Source organism: Petromyzon marinus, unplaced genomic scaffold (assembly GCF_048934315.1).
Source record: "Petromyzon marinus isolate PM22_M1 ecotype Great Lakes invasive population unplaced genomic scaffold, UKy_Petmar_22M1.pri1.0 PM_G_Scaffold_77, whole genome shotgun sequence".
Taxonomy (NCBI): Eukaryota; Metazoa; Chordata; class Hyperoartia; order Petromyzontiformes; family Petromyzontidae; genus Petromyzon; species Petromyzon marinus.
The window spans coordinates 597,968-612,580 of NW_027423032.1; the positions used below are offsets into that span (position 1 = coordinate 597,968).

At 40.9% G+C, this 14,613-nt stretch overlaps 1 pseudogene; it reads left to right on the forward strand.

The window, feature by feature from the left end:
• The first annotated feature begins 543 nt into the window (after positions 1 to 543).
• LOC142920808 (putative RNA-binding protein 46 pseudogene) overlaps positions 544 to 14,613 on the forward strand; it is a 54,453-nt pseudogene continuing 40,383 nt past the window's right edge.

Consider the following 14,613-nt stretch of genomic DNA (forward strand, 5'->3'; position numbering starts at 1 on the left):
GTGAGTCTCTATGAGTATGGGTCTCTATGAGTATGGGTCTCTGTGAGTATGGGTCTCTGTGAGTATGGGTCTCTGTGGGTCTCTATGAGTATGGGTCTCTGTGAGTGTGGTTCTCTGTGAGTATGGGTCTCTGTGAGTGTGGTTCTCAGTGAGTCTCTATGAGTATGGGTCTCTATGAGTATGGGTCTCTGTGAGTATGGGTCCCTGTGAGTATGGGTCTCTGTGGGTATCTATGAGTATGGGTCTCTGTGAGTGTGGTTCTCTGTGAGTATGGGTCTCTGTGAGTATGGGTCTCTGTGAGTATGGGTCTCTGTGGGTCTCTGTGAGTATGGGTCTCTGTGGGTGTGGTTCTCTGTGAGTATGGGTCTCTATGGGTCTCACTCAGTGTGGGACCTTACCTGGTCAAATTCAAATGCTTGTGATGTGATGTGTGATGATGATGGTTGGCTTGGATCACACGGCCTACGCGGAGGGTGGGGGGATGCGTGACGTCATCAGGTGACATCACAGATGTGACGTCACCGCTCACTTGCCGTGACTAATATTAATATATACAAAAGTCTATTTTTATACTTGTTGCATTGTGTACAGTCTGGAAGCTACCCAGGTGCCAAATTTCAAGTTTGTTGCATGTTGGAAAGTAAGCTAAACATTTCGAACAGACACACATTCACAAATTTCCCTTTTATACATCATAAACTGTATATTATGTGTGTATATATAAACTGTACATTACGTGTGTATAAACTGTATATTATGTGTGTGTATATAAACTGTATATTATGTGTATAAACTGTATATTATGTGTATGTATAAACTGTATATTAAGTGTGTATATAAACTGTATATTAAGTGTAAATAAACTGTATATTATGTGTGTATATAAACTGTATATTATGTGTGTGTATAACCTGTATATTAAGTGTATATAAACTGTATATTATGTGTGTATATAAACTGTATATTATGTGTATATAAACTGTATATTACGTGTGTATATAAACTGTATATTACGTGTGTATATAAACTGTATATTATGTGTGTATATAAACTGTATATTATGTGTATGTATAAACTGTATATTATGTGTATATATAAACTGTATATTATGTGTGTATATAAACTGTATATTATGTGTGTGTATGAACTCTATATTATGTGTATATGAACTGTATATTACGTGTGTATATAAACTGTATATTATGTGTGTATATAAACGGTATATTATGTGTATGTATAAACTGTATATTATGTGTATATATGAACTGTATATTATGTGTATATATAAACTGTATATTATGTGTATATAAACTGTATATTATGTGTATATAAACTGTATATTATGTGTATATAAACTGTATATTATGTGTATATAAACTGTATATTATGTGTATGTATAAACTGTATGTTATGTGTATATATAAACTATATATTATGTGTGTATATAAACTGTATATTACGTGTGTATAAACTGTATATTATGTGTATATATAAACTGTATATTACGTGTGTATATAAACTGTATATTATGTGTGTATATAAACTGTATATTATGTGTATGTATAAACTGTATATTATGTGTGTATATAAACTGTATATTATGTGTGTATATAAACTGTATATTACGTGTGTATATAAACTGTATATTATGTGTGTATATAAACTGTATATTATGTGTATATAAACTGTATATTATGTGTATATATAAACTGTATATCATGTGTGTATATAAACTGTATATTATGTGTGTATATAAACTGTATATTATGTGTGTATATAAACTGTATATTATGTGTATATAAACTGTATATTACGTGTGTATATAAACTGTATATTATGTGTGTATATAAACTGTATATTATGTGTGTATATAAACTGTATATTACGTGTGTATATAAACTGTATATTATGTGTATGTATAAACTGTATATTATGTGTGTATATAAACTGTATATTACGTGTGTATATAAACTGTATATTACGTGTGTATATAAACTGTATATTATGTGTGTATATAAACTGTATATTATGTGTATATAAACTGTATATTATGTGTATATATATATAAACTGTATATTATGTGTGTATATAAACTGTATATTATGTGTGTATATAAACTGTATATTATGTGTGTATATAAACTGTATATTACGTGTGTATATAAACTGTATATTACGTGTGTATATAAACTGTATATTATGTGTGTATATAAACTGTATATTATGTGTATATATAAACTGTATATTATGTGTATATATAAACTATATTATGTGTGTATATAAACTGTATATTATGTGTGTATATAAACTGTATATTATGTGTGTATATAAACTGTATATTACGTGTGTATATAAACTGTATATTATGTGTATATATAAACTGTATATTATGTGTGTATATAAACTGTATATTATGTGTGTATATAAACTGTATATTACGTGTGTATATAAACTGTATATTATGTGTGTATATAAACTGTATATTATGTGTGTATATAAACTGTATATTACGTGTGTATATAAACTGTATATTATGTGTATGTATAAACTGTATATTATGTGTATATAAACTGTATATTACGTGTGTATATAAACTGTATATTACGTGTGTATATAAACTGTATATTATGTGTGTATATAAACTGTATATTATGTGTGTATATAAACTGTATATTATGTGTGTATATAAACTGTATATTACGTGTGTATATAAACTGTATATTATGTGTGTATATAAACTATATTATGTGTGTATATAAACTGTATATTATGTGTGTATATAAACTGTATATTATGTGTATGTATAAACTGTATATTACGTGTGTATATAAACTGTATATTACGTGTGTATATAAACTGTATATTACGTGTGTATATAAACTGTATATTATGTGTGTATATAAACTGTATATTATGTGTATATAAACTGTATATTATGTGTGTATATAAACTGTATATTATGTGTGTATATAAACTGTATATTATGTGTATATATAAACTGTATATTACGTGTGTATATAAACTGTATATTATGTGTGTGTATATAAACTGTATATTATGTGTGTATATAAACTGTATATTACGTGTGTATATAAACTGTATATTATGTGTATATATAAACTGTATATTATGTGTGTATATAAACTGTATATTATGTGTGTATATAAACTGTATATTACGTGTGTATATAAACTGTATATTATGTGTATATATAAACTGTATATTATGTGTGTATATAAACTGTATATTATGTGTATATAAACTGTATATTACGTGTGTATATAAACTGTATATTATGTGTGTGTATATAAACTGTATATTATGTGTGTATATAAACTGTATATTATGTGTATGTATAAACTGTATATTATGTGTATATAAACTGTATATTACGTGTGTATATAAACTGTATATTACGTGTGTATAAACTGTATATTATGTGTATATATAAACTGTATATTATGTGTGTATATAAACTGTATATTACGTGTGTATATAAACTGTATATTATGTGTGTATATAAACTGTATATTACGTGTGTATATAAACTGTATATTATGTGTATATATAAACTGTATATTACGTGTTATATAAACTGTATATTACGTGTATATATAAACTATATTATGTGTGTATATAAACTGTATATTATGTGTGTATATAAACTGTATATTAAGTGTGTATATAAACTGTATATTACGTGTGTTTATAAACTGTATATTATGTGTATATATAAACTGTATATTATGTGTCTATATAAACTGTATATTATGTGTGTATATAAACTGTATATTACGTGTGTATATAAACTGTATATTATGTGTGTATATAAACTGTATATTATGTGTGTATATAAACTGTATATTATGTGTATGTATAAACTGTATATTATGTGTATATAAACTGTATATTACGTGTGTATATAAACTGTATATTACGTGTGTATAAACTGTATATTATGTGTATATATAAACTGTATATTATGTGTGTATATAAACTGTATATTACGTGTGTATATAAACTGTATATTATGTGTGTATATAAACTGTATATTACGTGTGTATATAAACTGTATATTATGTGTATATATAAACTGTATATTATGTGTTATATAAACTGTATATTACGTGTGTATATAAACTGTATATTACGTGTGTATATAAACTGTATATTATGTGTATATAAACTGTATATTATGTGTATATAAACTGTATATTATGTGTGTATAAACTGTATATTACGTGTGTATATAAACTGTATATTATGTGTATATAAACTGTATATTATGTGTGTATATAAACTGTATATTACGTGTGTATATAAACTGTATATTATGTGTGTATATAAACTGTATATTATGTGTGTATATAAACTGTATATTATGTGTGTATATAAACTGCATATTACGTGTGTATATAAACTCTATATTATGTGTATGTATAAACTGTATATTATGTGTATATATAAACTGTATATTAAGTGTGTATATAAACTGCATATTACGTGTGTATATAAACTGTATATTATGTGTATATATAAACTGTATATTATGTGTGTATATAAACTGTATATTATGTGTGTATATAAACTGTATATTATGTGTATATATAAACTGTATATTACGTGTGTATATAAACTGTATATTATGTGTGTATATAAACTGTATATTACGTGTATATAAACTGTATATTATGTGTATATATAAACTGTATATTATGTGTATATATAAACTGTATATTATGTGTGTATATAAACTGTATATTATGTGTATATATAAACTGTATATTATGTGTGTATATAAACTGTATATTATGTGTGTGTATGAACTGTATATTATGTGTGTATATAAACTGTATATCACGTGTGTATATAAACTGTATATTGACGATGACGATGATGACGATGCCACGTGTCTATTGATGACGATGACGACGATGCCACGTGTCTACTGATGACGATGACGATGATGACGATGCCACGTGTCTACTGGTGACGACGATGATGACGATGCCACGTGTCTACTGATAATGACGATGCCACGTGTCTACTGATGACGACAATGATGACGATGATGACGATGCCACGTGTCTACTGATGACGACGATGATGATGCCACGTGTCTACTGATGACGACGATGATGACGATGCCACGTGTCTACTGATGATGACGATGACGACGATGCCACGTGTCTACTGATGACGACGATGATGACGATGCCACGTGTCTACTGATGATGACGATGCCACGTGTCTACTGACGATGATGATGACGATGCCACGTGTCTACTGATGATGATGATGACGATGCCACGTGTCTACTGATGACGACGATGATGACGATGCCACGTGTCTACTGATGACGACGATGATGACGATGATGACGATGCCACGTGTCTACTGATGACGACGATGATGATGCCACGTGTCTACTGATGACGACGATGATGACGATGCCACGTGTCTACTGATGATGACGATGACGACGATGCCACGTGTCTACTGATGACGACGATGATGACGATGCCACGTGTCTACTGATGATGACGATGCCACGTGTCTACTGACGATGATGATGACGATGCCACGTGTCTACTGATGATGATGATGACGATGCCACGTGTCTACTGATGACGACGATGATGACGATGCCACGTGTCTACTGATGACGACGATGATGACGATGCCACGTGTCTACTGATGATGACGATGACGACGATGCCACGTGTCTACTGATGACGATGATGACGATGCCACGTGTCTACTGATGATGACGATGCCATGTGTCAACTGATGACGATGATGACAATGCCACGTGTCTACTGACGATGACGATGATGACGATGCCACGTGTCTACTGATGACGATGATGACGATGCCACGTGTCTACTGATGATGACGATGATGACGATGCCATGTGTCAACTGATGACGATGATGACAATGCCACGTGTCTACTGACGATGACGATGATGACGATGCCATGTGTCAACTGATGACGATGATGACGATGCCACATGTCTACTGATGACGACGATGACGACGATGCCACGTGTCTACTGATGACGACGATGACGATGCCACGTGTCTACCTGATGACGACGGTGATGACGATGCCACGTGTCTACTGATGACGACGATGATGACGAACGCCGACGAACGGCGGCAGTCGCCCGACTCGGCACAGGGACTCACCAAACGTGGCGGCAGTCTTAGCGACGCTTTGCACGCGGCAACTTCTTCACGCAAACAGCCACCCCGTCTACAACACGCGGCAGGGGCAACGATCAAGCGGGCAGCAGCAGTCAGTCAGTTTCTCTCTCTGTGTGTGTCTCTCTCTCTGTCTATCCCTGTGTGTCTCTCTGTGTCTCTCTCTGTCTATCCCTCTCTCTGTCTCTGTTTCTATCCCTGTCTCTCTCTCTGTCTATCCCCGTCTCTCTCTCTGTGTGTGTCTCTCTCTCTGTCTATCCCTGTGTGTCTCTCTGTGTGTCTCTCTCTGTCTATCCCTCTCTCTGTCTGTGTCTCTCTCTGTGTCTATCCCTGTCTCTCTCTCTCTGTCTATCCCCGTCTCTCTCTCTCTGTTTCTCTCTCTGTCTATCCCTGTGTGTCTCTCTGTGTCTCTCTCTCTCTCTGTCTATCCCTCTCTCTGTCTCTCTCTGTCTCTGTGTCTATCCCTGTCTGTCTGTCTCTCTGTCTATCCCTGTGTGCCTCGGTGTCTCTGTCTCTCTCTCTGTGTCTCTGTCTGTGTCTTTTGTGTTTTTCTCTGTGTCTCTCTCTCTGTGTCTCTCTCTCTGTCTATCTCTCTCTCCGTCTCTGTCTCTCTCTCTGTCTGTCTCTCTGTGTGTCTCTCTGTCTATCTCTGTGTTTCTCTCTCTGTCTGTCTCCCTGTGTCTCTGTCTCTCTCTGTTTCTCTCTATCTGTCTCTCTGTGTCTCTCTATCTATCTCTGTCTCTCGCTGTTTCTCTCTGTCTCTCTGTGTCTCTCTCTTTGTGTCTATCTCTGTGTCTCTCTCTCTGTGTGTCTCTCTGTCTCTCTCTGTGTGTCTCTCTCTGTGTCTGTGTGTCTCTGTCTCTCTCTCTGTGTGTCTCTCTGTGTCTCTCTCTGTCTCTCTGTGTCTCTCTCTCTGTGTCTCTCTCTGTGTGTCTCTCTCTGTGTCTCTCTGTGTGTCTCTGTGTCTCTCTCTCCGTGTGTCTCTCTCTGTGTCTCTCTGTGTGTGTCTCTCTGTGTCTCTCTCTGTGTCTCTCTCTGTGTGTCTCTCTCTGTGTGTCTCTGTCTCTCTCTGTGTGTCTCTCTCTGTGTGTCTCTCTCTGTGTCTCTCTGTGTCTGTCTGTGTGTCTCTCTGTGTCTCTCTGTCTCTCTCTGTGTCTCTCTCTGTGTTGAACTTCGCACTCAGATCGTCAGCGAGGCGACTGCGACCCGAGCGGTTAGCTCGGGTCGCATTGGGGCGGGGGGAGGGGCCAACCAGCGAGGCAACGCCGCGATTGGACAGAGGGAGGAGGAGGGGGAGGGGCCTCTATCACTTCCCCAACGAGGCAAAGATTGTGAATATTAATTCACGTTTTGGGGAAATGGCAATTCTTCGTACAGCAGAGAGATCTCTCCGGAATTATTTAAGACAATATTTGGGCATTGAGGCTTTATTCATGGCAGAGAGCAATATCCCTTCTTTATTAGAGATGTATTTGCGGTTAAAGTAAACAATTAAACGAAACTATATATACTTTTTATTTTACCAGGAAAAGCTGTAGTAGTGTACAGGCCCTTTTCACAAGCGACCTGGCCAGAAATGATAGTCTTCTTTGGTTCTTTCGGTAAAGTCACGTAGAATGAGAATAAAATAATAAATTGATAAAATAAAATAACACAATAATATTCTCACGACGTTTCGGCCACAACACAAGCGGCCTTCATCAGGTGAAGGGAGCGAGACTGTCTGGTAGGACAGCGCTGGAGTGAGAGAGCCACGTTCAGATCACGGCTTTTAAGCTGTGTGAGAGGAACAAAGAGCCTTGACGAAGGAATTAGCATAAAATTTAGCATTGAAAAGGCTGAATGATTAGCTTGTGACTGGTCACAGAAATAGCTATGTTAAAAGTTAAAGCATACACATCCGCAGAGGCACCCATTGTTAAAAGGAATTAGCATAGAATTTAGCATTGAAATAGCTAAATTAAGGCATTCGCTTGTAACTGCTACAGAAATAGTTACGTTGAAGTCAGAGCATACACATTCACCGAGGCACTTAGTACAAATCAAAACAGGAGAATTTAGCATTGAAATAACTAGGCGAATTTAGCATTGAAATAACTGGGTGATTTGCTAGTGACTGGTCACAGAAATGACTACACATCTGAGCTATTCACAGTACTATATAGTGAACCAATAAAAACTAAAATGTAAATTACCTTCATGTTATCAATAAACTCTATATTCTCCAATCAGCTAAGCTACCAACCATAAGTCGTTATATATCACAATGCTATATGGCGAAAAAATGGGTGGATTCTTACCCTCAAATTTCCGTACCACGGATAGCTACGGGCCCCGTTCAGACGGACGAGTTCGTCCATGGTCGGAACAGAGGAGGGGGAGAGAGACAGCTGCGAAGCCCTAGTATACTCCATGTTGTAAACCATACCATTAACCGTGGTGTGAGAGGTATTAAGAGGCAATGCTGGCGAAAGAGCTGCGGTCTGAAGGTCATCGTAAAATTACAATTAATTAAGAACAGAAATGATTTAACACATCTTTCCAGTGGTTACTGAGCCTGAATCCATCTTCTCGGTTGAAATTGTCTCTGTGCTTGTATATGTGAATGGCCTCATGAACGAATCTCTCATGGTAGCCAGTTGGTTTGCAAAGAACCTCCGTCTTGGAGAAGTCAATGTCATGTGAGCCCACTGAATTGTAACAGTGATCTGCCACGGCAGAGGAGTTCGTCTTACCGTGTTTCAAGTCTGCTTTATGTTCGCGGATGCGATCCGAGATATGTCTTTTGGTTTCTCCAATGTAGCTACTACCACAGAGGCACTTTAGTTTGTAAACGCCCGGGTACTGTATGTCTGGAAGAGCATCTTTTACAGATGGAACTAAATCACGGATTTTGTGTACTGTGTTGAATCGGACCTGGATCTTGTGTTTATTCAGGATTTTGGAGATCTTTTTAGTGACCCCTGCAATGTAGGGTAAGGTGATGGTTTTGAGTGGCTCCACAAGAGGATCCTTCTTCATGACTGGAGTGATGGCTTTGCGGATTGTGTAGTCGGAGTAGCCATTAGCCCTGAGAGCCTGGTGTACGTGCTTGAGTTCACTGGTAATGTGTTCCTGGTCGGAAATGCATTGGGCTCTATGGTATAGAGTCTTGATGAGGCAGTTCTTCTGGGATGGATGGTGGTGGGAATCCGGTTTCAAGTAAGCATCTGTATGGGTAGCTTTCCTGTAGACAGAGTGGCTCATTGAACCATCATGTCTCCTTTTAATTAAGACATCCAGAAAGGGTAGTTTGCCATCTTTTTCGACCTCCATGGTAAATCTGATGGCTGAGTGTATGGAATTGATGTGGTCGCGGAATTGGTCTAGAGCAGGCTGGCCATGTGGCCAGATGACAAAGGTGTCATCAACGTACCTCTTCCCTAAGGTCGGGCGTAGAGTGGCAGTCTGGATGGCGTCACTTTCAAATTTTTCCATGAATACGTTGGCTACAACCGGAGATAGGGGGGAGCCCATTGGGGTGCCCTCAGTTTGTTTGTAGAAAGTTCCATTCCAGGTGAAGTATGTGTTGGTTAAGCAATGTCTCACCAGGGGGGGTACATCAGTATGCAGTCCTTGATGAACCAGGTCTTCAATGATAGCGATGGTGTCAGGTACCGGGACTTTGGTGAACAAGGACACCACATCAAAACTGACAAGCAGGTCGTTTGGGGACAGGGAAATGTCTTTGATTGTCGATACCAGGTGAGTAGAATTTAGTACCGCAGAGGTGGTTTTTCCAGTGAAAGGTCGCAGTATATCAGCCAGAAAACGTGCCAGTTTGTAGGTGGGGGAGCTGATAGTAGAGACGATGGGACGAAGGGGTGTATCTTCTTTGTGTATCTTTGGAAGGCCATATAATCTTGGTGGTCTGGCAGCAGAGGGTTTCAACAAGAACTGTTTGTTCTCATCAATTAATGCTGTTGAATCAGAGATAATTTTGTTCGTTTTGGTGACCAGGCTGTTGGTGGGATCTCTTTTTATTTTTGTATAGCTGCCATCGTTGAGTAGTTCTTGAATTTTGTTGTTATATTCTGTTTTGTCCATGATGACAGTGGCATTGCCTTTGTCGGCTGAGAGAACGACAATATCATCCCTATTTTTTAATTGAGATAATTCAAAACGTTCGTCTTTGCTGATGTTGCTAGGTGGCAACTTAGCGTTTTTGAGGGTTGCAGCGATTTCAGATCTTGCTACGCCTGCAGAGATGTGACTCAAGCCCTTGAGTGCAACGTCGACATGGGCAATGATATCATTAACCGGTAAGTGTCTCGGTGTGACAGCAAAGTTTAGACCTTTAGCTAAAACGGATTTCAGACCATCAGAAATGGAACTGTTACTGCGATTAATTACGACTTTGTTGACGTCTATCTTTTCGGTGTGTGGATCCGATTTTTTGCTGGAGAGGTGATTGAATTTGGAAATCAAATTGTCCCTACATTTGTTCGACATAGTGGCAGCCGAAGAGGTAGTCACATTGTCTACATGTTCCCAATCCGATGTAGACATTGTTGCTGTCAATTTTAAGTGTGATTTGTAGAGTGTCTTGTCTAACTGATCGAGTTCGGTGCGTGTAAGTCTGATTTTTTCCGAGATAAGAGCGAAGCTAGTTCTAGCTAGAATTCGTTTTGCATTGAGAGAAGTTGCAACAGCAGAGGTTAGTGTAAATGCGGTTGGTATTACCTTAGAGTCGCGGCATCTCTTCAGAAAGGTGAGAGACTCGATTAGTTGAGCCTTCTTATCCCGAAGTCTGTTGAATGATCTTAAGGATGTGTGGAATCCCTCCCCGTAGAGGCGGTTAAATTTCGATTTAAAGCTTTCGTGACTGCAATGATTCATCTTCTTTGGTTCTTTCGGTAAAGTCATGTAGAATGAGAATAAAATAATAAATTGATAAAATAAAATAACACAATAATATTCTCACGACGTTTCGGCCACAACACAAGCGGCCTTCATCAGCGGCCTTCATCAGGTGAAGGGACGAGACTGTCTGGCCGAAACGTTGTGATAATTTTATTGCGTTATTTTATTTGATCAATTTATTATTTTATTCTCATTCTACGTGGTGACTTTACCAAAAGAACCAAAGAAGATGAATCCTTGCAGTCACGAAAGCTTTAAATCGACAATTTAACCTTAAAAAACCTTCGGCGCAAGCCCTTGAAACTTACCTACAAGCAAGGGGTCCACTGAGCTGTTAGCTTCTCTTCTTTTAGGAGCGACCTGTCCACAAATGATCGCCCCTCCAAGCAAGCGGCGTGGACAACGTCGGCAGCCAAACACCGTGAATGCGCCGTGGTGATGTTGACTTTAAATGTGGGGCGAAAAAACCGGAGGGCCCGGAGAGAAATCCACGCGACCATGGGGAGAGACGCAAACTCTAAATATACAGCAGCAGCAGCAGGCGTCAGGGTTGGGATCGAACCCACTACCTCCTGTAGACCAGGCGACGTAGTTAACATCTCGTGTGTGACACGTGTCTCAACACACACGCGAGTGAGGACACACACACGGAATACACACACACACACACACTGGGGAACAAACACACACACATAAAACACACACACACGGAACACACACACGGGACACACACGGAACACACACACGGAACACACACACGGGACACACACACGGGACACACACGTAACACACACACACGGAACACACACACGGAACACACACACGGGACACACACACAGAACACACACACGGAACACACACACGGGACACACACACGTAACACACACACACGGAACACACACACGGAACACACACACACGGAACACACACACGGAACACACACACCGAACACACACACACGTAACACACACACGGAACACACACACGGAACACACACAGGGGACACACACACGTAACACACACACACCGAACACACACACGTAACACACACACACGGAACACACACACCGAACACACACACGTAACACACACACGGAACACACACACGGAACACACACACACACGGAACACACACACACGGAACACACACACGGAACACACACACGGAACACACACACACGGAAAACACACACACGTAACACACACACACGGAACACACACACCGAACACACACACACGGAACACACACACGGAACACACACACCGAACACACACACACATAACACACACACACGGAACACACACACACGTAACACACACACACGGAACACACACACGGAACACACACACGGAACACACACACACACGGAACACACACACGGAACACACACACGGAACACGACTGGGTGAGTGGGTGAGTGTGTGGGTGGGTGAGTGTGTAGGTGAGTATGTGAGCGACTGGGCGAGTGATTGGGTGAGTGAGTGTATGAGTGGTTGGGTGAGTGGGTGAGTGTGTTTCTGGGTGAGTGTGTGGGTGGGTGAGTGGGTGGGTGAGCATGTGAGTGAGTGAGCGACTGGGTGAGTGGGTAGTGAGTGTGTGGGTGAGTGTGTGAGCAACTGGGTGAGTATGTGGGCGACTGGGTGAGTGAGTGTGTGTGTGAGTGAGCTACTGGGTGAGTGGGTGGGTGTGTGAGTGTGTGAGGTGAGTGTGTGAGCGACTGGGTGAGTGTGTGAGTGAGTGAGCGACTGGGTGAGTATATGGGTGGGTGAGTGTGTGGGTGGGTGAGTGTGTAGGTGAGTATGTGAGAGACTGGGCGAGGGATTGGGTGAGTGAGTGTATGAGTGGTTGGGTGAGTGGGTGGGTGGGTTAGTGTGTGAGTTTCTGGGTGAGTGTGTGGGTGGGTGAGTGGCTGAGTGAGTGGGCGAGTAAGTGAGCGAGTGGGTGGGTGAGTGGGTGAGAGTGTGGGTGGGTGAGTGTGTGAGCAACTGGGTAAGTGAATGTGTGTGTGTGAGTGGGTGGGTGAGCGTGTGAGTGAGTGAGCGACTGGGTGAGTGGGTAGTGAGTGTGTGGGTGAGTGTGTGAGCGAGTGTGTGAGCAACTGGGTGAGTATGTGAGCGATTGGGTGAGTGAGTGTGTGTGAGTGAGCGACTGGGTGAGTGGGTGGGTGTGTGAGTAAGTGTGTGAGGTGAGTGTGTGAGCGACTGGGTAAGTGAGTGTGTGTCTGTGAGTGGGTAGGTGAGCGTGTGAGTGAGTGAGCGACTGGGTGAGTGGGTAGTGAGTGTGAGTGCCGGACGGGTAACTCTGTCGTGGACAGTGCTGTGGGGGGAGGTCCAATTTCGATTGGCTCCTCCCCTCATGGCATCTGTGTCCACCACAGGGGCTAAACGGGGGCTCTGGACGGGTGCGAGGGGCTGGTAACCCCTCCACCTTCAATTAATTACCACTAAACCACGAGTTAAACTGAAATATGTAACTAATAAGCTTGTGCCGGAGGCCCCGGGGGCCAGGCGTCTATGACGTCTCCTGGCCAAACCCCAATTGGCGGAGCCAGGAGATTGAATACCTACCCTCGGGGCTCCTCCATAAACAACGAAAAACCACTACGGGTGGCCACGTGGAATGTTCGAACGCTCACTGCGGAGGAGAGGCTGCCACTCCTCTGTCGGGAGCTGGACCGGTACCGCCTGGATCTATGTGACATTCAGGAGGTCCGGTGGACCAGTTCTGGCTCCTGCCACCATGAGGGGTGGACAGTCCTCTACTCGGGGCAGCAGACTGCCAAACAACAGGGTGTGGCTCTTTTGAACAAAAGAATGAAGGGGGCGTGGGAGCATGGCGGTGAGGTGTGGGAAGCTGTAAGCCCCAGGCTACTTTGGGCTCGCCTTCCCATCAACCGGAGGCGAGGAATGGTGGTCGTGGTTACTTATGCCCCCACCGAAGATGAACATCCGTGGAGGGATGCAGGCAAAGCCGATGAGTCAGATGCCTTCTATGACCTCCTGTCACAGGTGCTGGCTAAAGTGGCCCCTCGGGATAGAGTCATCATGTTGGGTGACTTCAATGCCCGAGTTGGTCATGATGCTGGCACCTGGTCTGGAGTGATTGGAGGGCATGGACCAGATCAGCTCAATAACAACGGTAGGAGGCTGCTAGATTTTTGTGCAGCCCATGGGCTTGTAATTACCAACACGCTGTTCCGGCATCAGCGCATTCACACAACATCATGGATGCATGCCGGGTCCAAGCAAGAACATCTGCTGGACTACATAGTGACGGACCAGCGGATGCGAGCCCATGTCCTTGACACCAGGACCTACCGTGGAGCTGATCTGCCCTCTGACCATCGACTAGTCATCTGTAAGATGCGCCTGCCATTCTTCTACTCCGGTGGTGGGTGTACACCCAGGACCCCATTCCAACCTAAAGTGGCCTGATCTCAGTTATCTGATGAAAGTTGCAAGCGAGAATTTAATCATTGCTTGTGGCTGGGATTGGCATCGTCCCC